The sequence below is a fragment of the Sorex araneus genome, chromosome 2 (genome assembly GCF_027595985.1).
Source record: "Sorex araneus isolate mSorAra2 chromosome 2, mSorAra2.pri, whole genome shotgun sequence".
In the NCBI taxonomy this organism is placed as follows: domain Eukaryota; kingdom Metazoa; phylum Chordata; class Mammalia; order Eulipotyphla; family Soricidae; genus Sorex; species Sorex araneus.
In genome coordinates, this window is record NC_073303.1 from 71,958,921 (window position 1) to 71,974,695 (window position 15,775).

General features: G+C 45.9%; 1 protein-coding gene across 4 annotated transcripts in view; it reads right to left on the minus strand.

Annotated features, from left to right (window-relative positions):
• Positions 1-12,861, minus strand: part of ZFHX4 (zinc finger homeobox 4) — a 212,057-nt gene extending 199,196 nt beyond the window's left edge. For 2 of the 4 annotated variants that reach the window (XM_055126489.1, XM_055126485.1), the window contains exon 1: positions 6,288-6,971. The gene's annotated coding sequence lies outside the window, so the exon portion shown is untranslated. Of the gene's footprint in view, positions 1-3,848; positions 4,078-6,287; positions 6,972-12,768 lie in introns of those variants that run through there. The other 2 variants (XM_055126488.1, XM_055126486.1) reach the window with 2 other exon arrangements.
• Positions 12,862-15,775: the final 2,914 nt, after the last annotated feature.

Below are 15,775 nucleotides of genomic sequence, written 5' to 3' on the forward strand. Positions count from 1 at the left end.
CTTTCTGTCAAAAACAGGATTAATATTCCAATAACAGAATCTCCTTTCTTTTCCTATCTTTTTGCTTTAGGAAACTAGAGATTATTAGTGGGGACATTCTCAGAACAAGAATACATTATTATAAATATGATTATGTTAACCAATGGGTGGAAAAAGGAGAATAATCATGAGAAGAAAAAGTCCTTCAGTTACAGCAGAAACTCTTCTCTGTGACAGAACTGACCTTCCCTTTGCAGATGCCCAAAGAGACTGAGACTCACTCTGGTCTATTAATCAGAAACAAATTATGAAAGAATGTAGCTGGACTGGTTGACACTATACCATCTTGGGAGACTCAGTAACAGTCTAGTAACAATGTCCTCTTCATGGGTAATGAACAGCCATGACAAATGGGGCAGAGAAACTATTTATTTGCATATGCAAATTCTCACACAAGGGAAACATGTACAAACAAGTGTCATTGTAAGGTGGATTAGGCAAACAACGCTTTCTTTTTAGGACATTCTGCAGCCCAGAACATTAGTCAGCACAATTAAACCAGTCTCCATGGAGACTAATGAAATTTCACCATGGTATGAGTTAAATTAGATAGCTAGTTATGTGTTTCCACAATCCAACTTGAAATCCATTATTGTTTCAGAACAATACAGCAATTGTGCCTAGCTGATCTTTGCCAGCTCAACAAGCTCCTAAGTTGACAATTTGCATATGTTAATATAATTAAGCACTAATTACATGAAACTTGTACATATTCACATGCACTTTCCCTGGGCGCTTTTCAGTTTGAACCTTGGCCAAGTCTTTAACCCTTAGCATGGTCTTAGAGGGAAAAGAAAGTGCCTACAGCTACAGCCCCTAGGCGGACACAGAATGGGTCCTTATTTATAAACACAAAGCTTATCCTGGCTTCTCATATTTCTAGCAACAATAACAGAAAATATTTTGTGACTATGCTAGGGACCAGAGACCAGGGCAGGAGGGGTAGATTAGTATGGAAAACCTCGTAATATGTATCTTCTCATAGAGTAGCTGTAGGAATACTCATTCCAAGAAAACACTATGGAGAATTTGCTCCCACTGACACTGTCAAACCTTGGGGAGATGAAAATGGTTTGACAACAGCAAAAATAGTAAGCAGAAAAGAGAAAAAGGAACCAGCAGCACCTAATGAGCTTTACATAAATATATGCAGAGGCAATTAAGCAATGTTAATTACTATGACAGCAGTTAATTGAATATAATTAGATATTTTAAGCCACTGAATAAAGCATAGTTAAGATTAATTTTATTGAGATTAATTGTAAATAAGAATAGATTAGCTCTATGTTTTGACAGGCATAAAAAGTAGTTCTGCAAATTAAGCAGGAGCATGGCCACCAGTCCAAAAAAATCATATATTATTTTAATGTCACACCTCAGAATCATCTCCTCAATAAACATGACTTTCCAAACCCAAACAGACAGGAATCTTGAAGAAAAACAAACAGCTTGCAGAGATTAAAGAGCCTTTTGTCCTTTTTCATGTGCATTTCTTTTAACAGACTAAATTAAGCGAGTCTGGTGTACGTTTTTTAGGAAGGAACATTTCACACTGAATGGAAAAAATGTTCTATCACATATGAAATTCGTGCAGCTGTGCGGAACTTGGTCCAGATGGTTTCAGACCATAAAACACCACCAAATGATAGACAGTAGGCCTTCCCAAGATGATGTGATAAAGGCACAATCTTTTATTTTGACCTCCCAAATTTCTGCTCTGTATTATTTCCCATCAAAGCTCCTATTTTCTTAGGACTATGTTCCGCCGAGAGGTATAAGAAGCACTGCACCTACTAAGTGCTAGAAATAACTGTAACTCAAATGCATAGAAGAGGCCTCTTTCCAGGTACCAGCTAAACCATCAGCCACAAAGTGCAATGATAGCTGTGACAATAATGTATGCAGATGACAACAGCTGATTATTACTTTACAGGCAAATAAGGCTGCTTTTAGAAATATTTCTCAGGCAATAGTTTGAAGGAAAATCCCTCTCAAATATTTTCACACCAGACTAATTAATGCCCATTCCTTAAGGAAATTAACATAGTCCTCAAGAATGCTGAACAAACTCAGTAATAAAACAGGAACTGCAATTGATTTTGAAATAAATCAATAAGTGATTAACATAATATTTTAAGGCAGCAAAATGTAGGTACACTCCTATACTGCACAAACATACACATTACATCCCAATGCCACTTAGCTCTTAGTTGAACAAGAGCTTTATGCCACTGACTCTGGCTCTACACAACCTCACAACTTCTTTAGGATGCCCTTAGTCTTTATAACGAAAATCCTAAAATGATCTGTGAAACAAGACTACGACAAGCCATTCTGCAGTGAAAGATTTTAAATCATCCAGCCTCTTCTAATAGACTTGAGACTTATTGAGGTAGAAACCATAAAAAATGAAGAAGGGAAATTTAATCCCTGAAATATTGATTTGCACATTAATATCATATAGGCAGAGGGCAATTTGGCTTCGTGGAAATGACATATTGTCGACCCTTGGTGAAGTCAGAGCCAATCTAACTGGTGAACATGTCTGAATCTCAAGAGTTATTAAGGGCTTCCCTTCTTGCCTTTATGACTTTTCCTCAGCCTACCAATGCAATCTTAAATGTATTATCTTTAAGAAATAATTGTAAAACCTCAGGGGTTTTCCAGTTAATGGAAGGGAGGCCAAACCACATCAGATTCTGAAATGCAACATTAAACCCTTGCAATCAACAAAACCACCTCAATTCTCATCCATCCAGTGCAGGATCTAATATTGTTATTAGAGATAATCAAATTTCATTGTGTAAATTTAGGCTCATGGTCAGAATGGAAGCAGTAAATTCTGCAATATTAAACAGCGATTTTCTCAGCCTCCTGTATGTTTTCCTTTGCTGGTGCAGCATCTTTTAAAATAATTCAACTAGCTCAAAATTAATGAACAGTTTTGAGCCCATCTGCTAAAAACTGCCAAAGATCACAAAACAGCTGAACATGTCCCCTTCATTTTTAACTTTTAAGTGACAACTTTCCCTTCACAGACCCAGAGCCAACACTCTCCCTATCTAACCCCACAGTTGGTCCTATTGCTTTGACTTACACAGCTGGTTTACCTGACCTTTCTTTGTTCCTTAGGTACATTTCACTTTTCAGATTTATGATACTTCCCCCTATTTCATTGACTTAATCTTCCTTGCCATGGAAATGAAGACCCTTAAATATGAGTTTACTTTTAAAAAAAATCCAAAAGCAACCAGCTATTGAACAAATACACAGTGATGCCCTCTTTCTACTTTATGCCATAAATATTAAAACCATTCTTAAAAAAATAACTGTATAAACCCTCTGATCCCCACACTGAAGCCAGGTGCAAGAGGTTAAAACAGCTGGCTAGTCATCTTTTATTTTTGTGTGCCTTCCTGCTGATTGAAACCGCAAATGTTGAAAACTATCAAATATTCCCTTAAGGATTTTTTAGAGGAAGGAAAAAAAAGGAGAGAGAGAGAGAGAGAGAGAGAGAGAGAGAGAGAGAGAGAGAAAATATTCATTCTCTTTAATACACTCCTCTATGGAGAAGAAAAAAACTCTAAGACAGTCACAGAGGTAGTGAAATAATTTTGAATCTCTTCTTTCTGTTTTATTTAAACCATCCTTTCCTACAACTTCTATACATAATTGTCTTGATTCTTCAGCTAGAAAAGAGGAAAGAGGCAAAAAAGGAAAGAAAGAAAGAAAGTCTAAGCTTGCTCTGTCAGTTTTGCCAGTAAATATAAAGTAAAACAAGTGTTGATGGCACCGAGAGTGTTACATACCCGGGCTGTGTTTTTGCATTGCTCTCAATGGAAGCGATCGATGCCCGTGTCACTGTCGCGTCCCAATCGCAGCCAAGTCTCAGCCTTAATCTAAGCAACACCCGAAAAGGCAGCGGCAGCCGCAGCCTCTCCCTGATTCTTCCATCCATCCACCCAAACTAAAAATATAATACTACATATGAGCTTTAACCACTCCACGTTTATAGGGATCAAGCCACTGAAAATCCAGGAGAACACAATAAAAGAGAGAGAGAGAGAGAGAGAGAGAGAGAGAGAGAGAGAGAGAGAGAGAGAGAGAGAGAGAGAGAGAGAGAGAGGGAGAGAGAGAAGAAGAAGAAGGAAAAAAAAAAGAAAACCCTCCTCTGTCTCTTGTCTCTGCTCTCTCTTCCTTTCTCCTCTCTCTCCTCTCTCTCTGTCTCTCCTATTGCCATCTACATGATCCTTGATTAAACATGGAACTGAGTTAATAAAAAAAAAGGGGGGGGGTGGGAGGAAAGACTCAAGGAGAGGAAATGCAACTGTCAGAAATCGGGACCGCCAGATTTCCTGGTGAACCTGCCTCTGTCTGAGTCAGTGTCAATCCACCATCTTCCGCCAGTGAACTTGTCTTTGGGTTTTTGTTTGGTTTGGGGGGCTGTTGTTGTGTGTATGCTTTTATTTTTTTTTTTAGAAGGGGGGAGGGGGAGCCAAGGTGGGGGCTGGAAGTGGGGGGTGCAGGGAGAATGTGTGTGGCTGTAGGTGTGTGTTGAGTGTGAGTGTGTATGTGTGAGTGTGTGTAGGGGTCTGGGGGGGGGTTGGGGGGTCCGTATTTGCGATCTGAACCTTTGGTACCTACAAGGAGGGCGTCGCACCGAACGGTAGCTAAGACCTCAGCGAAACCGCGCGGAAGTGAGGAGTCTCGGTCAAAGGCACCCGCCGGAGTCTCCTCTCTGGGCCGGACCCCAGCCCAAGCGCCGCCAGGAGCCCCCCGCCCGGATCCGCAGGTAACAAAAGAAATAACAAACCAGTGCACCGTCTTGGGGGGTTCGTGGGGGCGAGGAACCAGAGGAGGCACCCGCTAGAACTTGGGCATCGGCAGAGAAACTTTATACCATGGCATACATGTTTATTTCCTTTTTTTTTTCTTCCCACCCCTGATAGAAAAGAGCAGGAGGAATCGGGGGCGGGGGGCGGGGGGCAGCGCAGGAGAGCGGGGGAGCCGGCGGGCCAGACCCGAGGCACGAGCCGCTGGCTGGCGGCCGGAAGGCGCACTTGATGCCGGAGAGGCGAAGAAGGTGAAGTTCGATCGCAGGCGAGGAGCAGCCCGTGGGGGAGGCGGGGGAAAGGCAGTGCTCGCCGCCGGTCGCAGACACCCCATCCGCCAGCCCCCGAGCCCCTCCGCACACGCGCGCGGACACACACACACACACACACACACACACACGGCACAAAATCTTGACCATCTTGCCCTTGGCCAAAATGAAAAGAAAGAAAGAAAAGAAATAAGGAAAAAGAAAAAAAGAGAGAGAGAGAGAGATTGTGATGCTGGAGCCCGAGTTGGGGCGCCTGGTCTCCCGCACCCGCGGAGCCCGGGAGCAGGAACCGAGCTGCCGGCACCGCCGCCGCCGCCGCCTCCCCGGCCCCGCGGCCCGGCGCTCCAGCCTGCTAACGGACCTGCCCGCGGGGCCCCGGCCGCCGCGCCCCCACCCCCCGGCCGCCGGGCTCCCCCACCCCGATAAACGCCCTACCGGGAACTTAAGGGGGTGGGGGGGAGGTAAAAAAAAAAAGAAGGGAGGAAAACAGCCCAAGCCTGAATCGGGGATGGGGGTGGGGGTGGCGAGTCACACTGGGAGAGAGTAGGGAGGGGGGGGGGGTGAGCTCGAGCGATCGACGCCCAAACTTTGGGTGCGGAGGAAGAAGGGTCAGCTCGCCCGGGGTGCAGGGCGCCGGGAGAGCCGGGGACCCCCGGCCGAGCCCGCGCCTCCGCCGAGCTGACAGCTTCCCGCGCCACCAGGAACGCCCGGCTCGCGCCGCAGACCCAAGCCGGCGCGACCCGGCCCGAACGGCCAGGGAACTGCACGATCCGCCACTTAATCCAAAAGTTCAAGCCCGAAAAACACAGTGCCCCCACCCCCACCCCACCCCAAGAAAGTGGAAAAGCAGGGCCCTCCGCGCCCCCTCCCTCCCTCGGCGGAGCAAATCTTCGAGCCAAAAAAAAAAAGGGGGGGAAAGAGATAGAAAAAGGGGGGCAGGACGGAAGAGATGGTCGGGATGAGGGGATGTGTGTGAGCGAGCGAGGGCGAGCGAGCGAGGGGCAGAGAGGGAGAGGCGGAGAGGGAGAGAGGGAGAGAGAGAGGGAGCGAAATATCAAAGATTGTGCAAGATCAGGCTGGAAAGATAATCGATACTCGACCTAAATTTAACACAAACTACTCAATAAAAGTTAAAGAAAAAACTTACTTTCCATTTCCCCTGCAGTTCCTACTCGATCTTCGCCTCTTTTTTTGTTTTGCTTTTTATTTTACTTACAGCTGATCACATCCAAGTAAAAACGAGAGGGTTCATTTAAAAAGAAAAAAAAGGAAAAAAAAGAGAGAGAAAAAATAAAAAAAAATTAAAAAATAATCCTCGAACTTTATTGGGTGAAAATCAAAACGCTGGAGCAGAAAGTGGGGAGCACGGAGCGGTCCTCGGGGGTCCGGGAGGAGTTAAAGCATGTGCCGACCGCGGTCTCGCTGTTTGGTTGTGAAGGGGTTGGGAAAAGGAGGAAAGGAAATGAAAATCCGATATGTCTTTATTCTGCTAATTATTATCGTTTTAGCCCTGTTTAAAAAAATGGCTGATTAAGTTGAGTGCGCATGTCTTTGTGTGTCTATTCCCGATATGCACTCTGGGAATGAGAGAGGAGAGCGAGGGAGAGGGAGAGGGAGAGGGGGGAGAGAGAGGTGTAATTAGTGAGGTGATCAACATTCCCCAGACTGCAAATGACGCGCAGCCCCGGCTCCGAGCAGCCCGGGAGCCTCGCGGCTTCCCAGGCTCCGAGTGCTGCGGCGGGGGCCCGGGACGCGCACACCGCGCGCAGGGCAGAGGATGGGGACCTCCGGGGCTCGCACCCCCACGCGCCCCGACGCGTGCGACTCCCAAACTTCATTAGACACACACACACACACACACACACACACACACACACACACACACACACACACACACACACACACACACACCACATTCACTCAAGGAAGGGTGGGGGTGGGGGATGTAAGATAAATACTTCCAAAGCAATGCCCTTTAATCACTAGGGGTGTGTGTGTGCGTGTGTGTGTCTGTGTGTATGTGTGTGTGTGTCTGTTTTAATGAGGCAAAGTCATTATTATTGGACCAAAGATTTGTTTACTGAGTAGCTTTTAGAAGAAATATGAGTTAGGCTCATGGGGAGATTTTTTTTTCTTTTTTCTTCCCCCCCCCCCCAACCCAGCCTAGTTTAATCTACTATGTATAAGAATGTACTTTAATGGCGATTTGCCCGGGTCTGAGCAAATATGCAGATATATGTAAATAAAGGGTGCCTGGCAGGGTGAAATACCGCTCTGCCCGGCCTATTTCAAAGGGGGAATTGCACTGGAGATACTTAGGCACTCTGCTTAAACACGGATCTCTCTCTTGTACACGCAGGAAATAAAACCCAGGGCATGGAAGATGGAAGCGGTTAGTCAAAGTAAACTTTTAAATGAGAGTAAGTGATGGTTGCAAGGTGATATTAGGTATCCAGTTCTAGCCTTTTTGGTAATATTTTTTGAATATTTTATCAGAATTCCACAAGTTCAATGTAATAGCTTTAAGAAGACTTAGGAAAAAAAAATCTTTCATCTTTCGAGTCTGTTGAATTATCTTTCTTGAAGCACGTTATGATGAATTTTAAAACCCCACTACAGATCTCATTAGAATGAAATATACTTGGTATTTTCTGGTGCAAAATTTAAGGTGGCTGATTCTCATTTGAAAATCTAATTATCTCTTTCCAATATTACAGATGTGAATATGAGTGACACTTTCATTAAAAGATAATTAACTAAAACTAGGAATAGACATACTTTTAAATACCCCCTACTGAATATGGAATATATATGTGTGTGTATATATATATATATATATTCATTACTCAGATAGCATCTTGATACACTGTTACTCTTATACCACAGGTCACAAGTAGACCTTCTGTATGTAGTATTTTTTAAAACGGGGATTCTAGAGAAAAGGTAAGAGTAACAAATCAAACAAGCTACAAACAGGAAATACTTGAGGTGTCCAGCCTTCTTGGACAGGTGAGGCATCAGCTGCTTTTGAGTTGACAGGCCTTTGAAGTTCTGAATGGCCAGGATCTGCCTCTAAACCTGTCTTAGGCCTTAAAGCAACAAATCTACCAAATACCAACAGAAAGGTTTATCGCATAAGCATTAGTAACAACAGAGGCTTCAAACATGCATCCTTCTGGGCCTGAAACCTGGCATTCCCAGGCCACATTTGGAAAATCCGAGGTCTAATGCAAATTGGATTAAAAAGCAAACTAAACACCTGGGAATTTAGAAGCATAGTCCTCAAAAGAGGGACCTAGGCACAGAACAAGGAGCTGCTTTCCTTCAACAGCTGGCTAAGGTTACAGGGAAGAACCTCGGAGCAGAGAGTAAAGTATAGATATGGTCTTTATTAACAGAGAGGGGGGGAGAGAAACAGAGAGAGAGAGAGAGAGAGAGAGAGAGAGAGAGAGAGAGAGAGAGAAGAGAGAGAGAAAGAGAGAGAAGAAAGAGAGAGAGAAGAGAGAGAGAGAAAGAGAGAGAAGAAAGAGAGAGAGAGAGAGAGAGAGAGAGAGAGAGAGAGAGAGAGAGAGAGAGAGAGAGAGAGAGAGAGAAGCAAATCACCACCTTAGGAATTTGGAGTCAGTACATGCACTAATGTATTAGAAGCCAAAGCCACTAGACCTTCACAGAAAGAAAATTGTCTACCTCTCCAAAGACTCCGTTCCATTTCCAACTTCTTTGGGAAGGAGTCTGTTCAAAGTGGACTACTTTCTGTGATTTTTTTTCTAAGTTAATTTGTTTCTAGCCTCATCTTGACACAGTGACTGCATCACTAGTGTGAGAGCAGCCATCCCCTTGCACCTCAGTGGGGCTTATCCATGTGCCTTAAGAAACATACATGCCCAGGAGGGTAGAATTTAAATTATTTGTAACTTGCAAGTGAAGAAGGTGTTTATGTAGCGTTACTGTTTATCGCAAAACACCCCAGAGAGCAAAAAATGCTGGCTTTAAAAAACTAGTGGAGGTGTGAGTCTAGAGCAGAGGGTGGGAGCTTTTAAAGAGACTGAGGGGAAATGAAGGCAGCGAAACTTTCAGGTTCAAATCAAAAAAGATCAAGCCCTTTGCGGGAGAGAGCTCCATGTACAAGCTCACTGATGGAAAAACCATTTCCTGCGATTTCTGATGGGTAAATGCATATGATGAAGGAAACACCTGAGAACAATAAGTCTGTTTCAGGCTCAGGTGAAGAAAGGGGGTCTATTTCTGGCAGGGAAGAATAGGGAAATGATCATTTCGTTTTCAAGTTCTCCTTTATTTCTTTTGCCTTTTCTTCCCTGCAACATCATCAATAACATTAATGTCATTAATGTCAAAACACCAAACGTCAAATCAGGAAAACCATTTAAAAATTGTGGTGGCTATTTCCCCTCAATGCCCTCACCCCCCCCCCCTTAGAAAACACAGCCATGTGTGATGTGTGATGTGTGTGTGTGTGTGAGTCTGTGAGTGTGTGTGTTCATGGGAGTGGGGGTGCAAGGAGGGGTGTAGCGGTTCCTGAATTCTAAGTACGAAAACAAAAGGAAGGATTTGTGCTAGGCGCCCACTTGGGCAGTCTCTTCAGCAAAAGAGAGCGTGCCTCCTCCTAACATGTGTGTTTTCGTTTGAATCATCTCTTCCCCGTCCTCTTTCACATCTTTCCTAAGGAGAAGCCGGGGTGAGGGTCGGGGGTTAACAGGCGGAGGGGAAGGGGGCAGAGAGCCACTAGCTCTGAGTCAAGAGTTGGCTCCGGGGTCCGGCCTGGGAGCGGGCGGGCGGCGGGCCGGGAGCGGCGGTGCGGCGGCCGCAGGTCGGGCGTGGGGAGGGCCTGCAGGCGCGGAGCGCGGCGCCCGGGGCAGGGGCGCGGCGGGGCGGGCGAGCCCGAGCCCAGCCCGCGGGGGGCTGCGGGGCGCTGCCGCGATCTGCCCGGCTGGACCCGGCGGGGCGGTTATCGCGCGGCCCTTCGGCTCCTCCTGGCTCTCTGCGTTGCCCCGACGGCCCGCCTCGGACCCGGGCTCCCTCTCCCGCTCTCTCCTCCCTCCGTCCCTAAACTCCGCGCGCACCCGCCCGCCGCCCCGGAGAAACGTTTGGCGACTTTTTTTTTTTTTTTTTTTTTTTTTATTTCCAAGTGAGACGCACAGAGGTTTTCCCAGCGGGGCCCTGAACTTTCCTGACACCCTCTTCGGCACTTTGCAGCCTGACCCCAGCCCAGAGCTCTCTGCCCCTGACCCAGAGCACGGAGTTGTGACACCCACAAGCGATGCCAGGTGGTTAGGGGTTGAGTGTCGCAATCAAGGGACAATTTAACGTGGAGACAAAGGTAATTCCACTTCTAGACTTCTCCCCCCCACCCCCCTCCGGCGTACTTTATTTCCAAAAAAAAAAAAAATCCATGCGACGGACTCCCCTGGCGTTACAATTGGTTTAATGAATCTACAAGCTGTTTTGTTCCCCCCCCCCCATCCTTTGCTCGCGTGGCCCTCCCCAGTTCACTAATAAATACCTCACCCCCCTCTCCAGGTTCCTTCAGTTCAAGAGCAACCCCAGCCCAAGGGGAAAGGAGTCTTTTGAGCGCGCTTCCGGGGTTCTATAGATGAGCTCAGTTTGAAACGAGGTATTACAAGACTTCAGCATTAGGGACCTTTTACATCACCACAGACACTTTCAGATCCCCAGTCCCCCCTCCCCCCCCCATCTTTTTGTTGGGTCTTCTCCACCCGGGGGCTATTTAACAAAGGCAATCTGTTAACTAACATTTTGTTTAACTCAGCAACTCTTTTCCAAAACACACTTAAACCTGATACCAAGGTCTGTCATTTGGTGTGAGGGGGTGGGGGGTGGGGCTGGGGGGTAGGGGATGGAGAGAGGTGCAGGGGATCTCGGGCTGTGTGCAGTGAGAGCGAGACCGGACTGGGAATTAACAAGGTCAGGGTTTCTTTGTGAAGGTGTCACAAACACATTATATTTACAGTCAAATCTTAAAAAAAAAAAGAAGTATGGGAAAGCACCACATCTCATTACTATATATTTTTAAGTGTATTTTCCGGAGGGGGGGGGCTAAAAATATAATCTAACATACAGAGGCAGTCACCACTTCTTTGATGATGAGAAGGGGCTAGATAAATTGAAATCCAAAAAGGAAAAGACATTTGGAGTGTCTGTGAGTGTGGGGTTAGTGGGCAAGTAAATGCCTCCTTGGCTGATTTCTCCCCTCCCCCAACCTGGCTCCTATCTCCCTTGTGGTCTTTCAAATCATAAAAATGCCCCCTCCCATTCCTGGTCTCTATCCCTACACATCCACATCCCTCTCTTATTTCTCTCTTTCTCAGCCAAAGTCCAGTTTGGGCTCTAAGTTTACTGTAAATCTGTTTGACAAGTTTTCCCCTGCAAGAGGTTTTGACCTGATTTGGTTTTGCTTTGCTGTATTTTGTTTGGGGTGGGGAGGAGTCATTTTGCAAGTTAGACACAGGTAAGGAAGGAATAGGAGGTGGAGAGGTCTGAAGAGGAAGAATTATAAGGGAGGGGAAAGGAGGGAGAGAGAGAGAGAGAGAGAGAGAGAGAGAGAGAGAGAGAGAGAGAGAGAGAGAGAGAGAGAAGCAGATGCCTTACAGGGGTCAGGGTTCAGAAGGTACTTTGACCTCTTTTCCATCTAGGCAACTAGCCCAGTGTTTATAAACATAATCAGACAGGACTGTCCCCAAACAAAAGCACTTCACAACTTCACAAGCACTTGCTTGGCTCTTATGCAAATTAATGAGGGTTTCTTATCACCACTGCCTCACCTCTCCACCCCCGCCAAACACACACAAACACACAGACAACCACCATCACTGCCTAGACCCAGAATCACAAGCATTGCCTTTTCAACATACATGACGAAATTTAGAAATTTCCAACAAGAATATCCAATGCAAATTTTACATTTTGTCTGGAAAAAAATACCTAGGAGAAAACCATGCAGATAGGAAAAGAGACAAGCAGATAAAAAAAAAAAAAGACAAAGTAATAATAACTGTGATTTCATTGAATTGAATACAGACTTTTGATCCTTTTAAACTTAAAACATTCATTTCATGTCAATTAAGTGCTATATAGACAATGCACTAGACTTTGGCTACCAAATAGATATTTTTAAGTATAGCAAATTAATCCAAAAGTGCACATTTCCAACACAAAAGTGGATACCTTTATAGCTAAAGAAAAGCCCCTGTCGATAAGAAGCCTTGATATTATATTAGACACAAAACACCTTTAAATCCAACATCAAACAGCCCATCTAATCTAAGTTACAAAATGTATAATTAAATACATCTTTAATTAAACAGGTAGCTTACAGACACTAAATGAATCAAAGATTTTGAAACAGATATTATTTGCCAAGGTACAGAAATGATAGATTTACATTGCATTCTAGCCAAAACTCAATTTCAGGACTAAATCATAAGTAGACAAAAAAGAGAAAAAGAACAAGAAAAACGGGGGTGGGGGGTGGGGGGAATAAAAGACAACAACAACAACAGCAAAAAAACAGAAGTAAATAATTTTCAAACTTTTACTTTAAAATCATTACTACTGACAATCTAAGAGAAAAAAGGCTAAGGAAAATATACCTCAGTGCAAAAAGATCACCTCCTTTTCTTCTTTGTCTATCAGTCCCCTGTTAAAGCATATGGAAAATGTTTTTCAAAATGCTCAGATTTGGCACATTGTCATCGCAAAGAGAGAAGCGCAGTGATGCTGTTAGAGAAAATGGGAAATAAATTCAGGATTGGGTGCTGCCTCCTTCAATGCGGATTTATCTAAGTTTAATTTAATATTCCGCAATCACTGAATGATCGCATATAATTCACCATGATTTTAAAGGGCTTTATTTAAATATCTTGAGCAACAAGACAGTGAAATTTAAACCATTGCAGCCATTACTTATATTTTTTATTTTCCTATTACAGAAACTTTAAGTAAGAAATTCTTAATAATAAAAGGAAAAAACGGTAAAGGTTTAGGTTTTTAAAAGAAAGAATGTTAGAGAAAAGCATTGGTTTTATTAAAATCATTCTGAACGTAAAATCAAAAAGCACAAAATGGTTGTTTGTAAAACACTAAACCTTTAATCGATTTTATTGGCATTCCGATCGATTAGATAAACGGAAATCTATAGCAAACATCAAAGCATTTAAAACATTTTCTCCCCCTCATTTATAAACAAAACTTTTCTTTTCAGAAGAAAAAAATGATTATCAAACGACTAACAGGAAATTCTTCAGATATCAAATTACGATAATAAAATTATTTCCACATGGAAAGGGATAATGACAATGATGATAGTAATTACAATAATGAATAATTCAACAACCCTTTGACATGTATGGAAGAACCTCGAGCAGGAACTGCTTTAGGAGAGGGGCTACTTTAAAACAAATACTTTATTTTTAAAGGATGTATTTTTAAAGAGACAACTTAAGGGGAGTAGCATAGGTGTGGCTGACGGTCTGGTGTTAATTTCCTTGCAGTTGCAAACCGGTCAATTGCTTTGCCGGCGTCTTCTTCCAAACTGAGTTACTTCTTATTACAAGAAATTAATATGCAAATGTCAGTGAGTCCCTTCCTCGTTTACAAACTTGTGTAGGGGCCTGTTTGCTGCTTTTTCTAAAGAAGGTCATCCCCAAATTCAAGAGGAGGGCGCGGACCACAGCCTCCCCCCCCCCCCCCAAATCTGCATGGGATCCCAGTTTGAATTTCCGAGTGAGGGGGATAGGTTTTATTTGGCGGTAGGGAGGTGAGGCATCAGGAGCCCTCGGAGCCCGTGGCGTTCTCGCTGCAGCCAGGGGAGGTGTTGCAGCAACGGGCATGACGCTTATTTGTTAAAGAAAATCAATGAAAGTGGCTGGGAAACTTGCGAGGCCGGCGTTTGGGACTCGCGGGGCGTCTGCCTGCGGCCGGCTGCCCGAGCAGCTCTTCTGGCCAAAAAAAAAAAAAAAGTCCCCGCGTCGTCCCGAGCCCCGAAGCGGGCTCCGCAGCTACCTGGCTCCCAGTTCCCCGGGGCTGCCCCGCGGGGCCCCAGCCCAGCGCCCGAGGCGGCACCCCGCTCTGCGCTCCGGGCCCGCGGGGCTAGGTCGCCCCTAGCAGTGGGCTGGCGGCGCCTTTCCGCACCCCGCGGGGGCAGCGCACACCTTTCGCCCCCCTTTCCTCTCTGCCTCCATCCTTCACGCTCCAGGTCTGAACTTCTGCACTTCTCTGGCTTCGATTGGAATCTCGCTCTCCGGAATCCCCGAGTCGCTTCAAGGAAACGCCGAATTTTCCTTTCCTCCCCTGTCCTCCTCCCACCCACCCCCCACCGCCCCCTCCCCCCGACTCTCCCTCCTGCCATTTATTTAGCACCCGGGTCTTCTTACTCTCGCACTTCCATCTTCTCTCCTCCAGACATTCCAGAGAGTTCTCATCACACCAGAATGCACTCCCCCCCCTTCCCCCTCCGCCCCTACTCCCCTTGGATTGGGGACTGAAAGAGGGGGGTGGGTTTCGGGTTGAATTCCCAGGGGTTTTATTCTATTCCTTTAACAGCTTTACTTTCTCTTTTCTTCTTTGCGTAACCTTCACCTACCTACTAATTTATAACAGAAGCGGCTTCTTTGCCTTTCATTCCCTAGTTTCCAGTTTCCTTCTGAGTTGCGCCTTGCACTTGCGCCCCCCCCACCCCACACACACCACTACCACCCCGCTCCCCGCGCCCACCCCTCCGGCCGCCGGCCCAGGGCAACTATTTTCTTTGACTTGCTGGAACCTCTAATTCCACTTTCTCTTCTCGCATAAATTGGTTTCCAGGAATTGAAGTTCTGCGGAGAGAGCCTCCTTCTTTGTCAAATTATTTGCTTGCCCAAATGAGTGATTGTTGTTGTTGGTGGTGGTGGGGTGGTGGTAGGGGGGAGTGTATCACCCACCTACATCCCCTTTAGCAACCTACTGCTCCCCAGAAATGTCTTTGTGAGTTTGTCAAAACGAATTCTGGAAGATCTCCCCCGCGCCCCTCAATGCCTGCAGATTGCTAAAGAGTTCTTCCAGAGAGGGTCCCAAGCCCTTCGCTGGTCCCCTGTGGCGTCCAGTGGTCCCCAGTGCAACCTTGCGCCCTCCCCGCCTCTTGCCCCTCTGGTCTGGTCCCGGCAGCCCGGGCTGTGGGTGAGTAGCTTAGGTCTAAAGCTCCCGTCCTGTCGCTTCTTTTCCTAGCTGCTGCAGCTGCCGTTGAAATTCGCTGTGGCCCGCTGCCTCTTCCCGCTATAACCCCAGACCTCCAGTCATTGGGCAGCTCCTCAGAGGCAAGAAGTCAACACCATGGCAACCCGACAAGCCTATCAAATCGCCGGCTGGCTTGACAGCAGCAACGCTGCAGGCAGGAGTGGGCTGGGCGGAAGAGCAGAGTGGCCACTATGCTCAGGTACACAGTCTTGGAGTGGACAGCTGCCGTCAACCTCCACATTTTGTCCACACAGTTCATACACCACCCGGTTCATACCCCTATCCTAGTAGGTTTAAGGCAGCAGCAGAGGAGGTGGAGGAAGACAGGAGGAGGGGTGTCAAGAGGAGGGAGAGGAGGAGGAAGAGGAGGAGGAGGAAGAGGAGGAG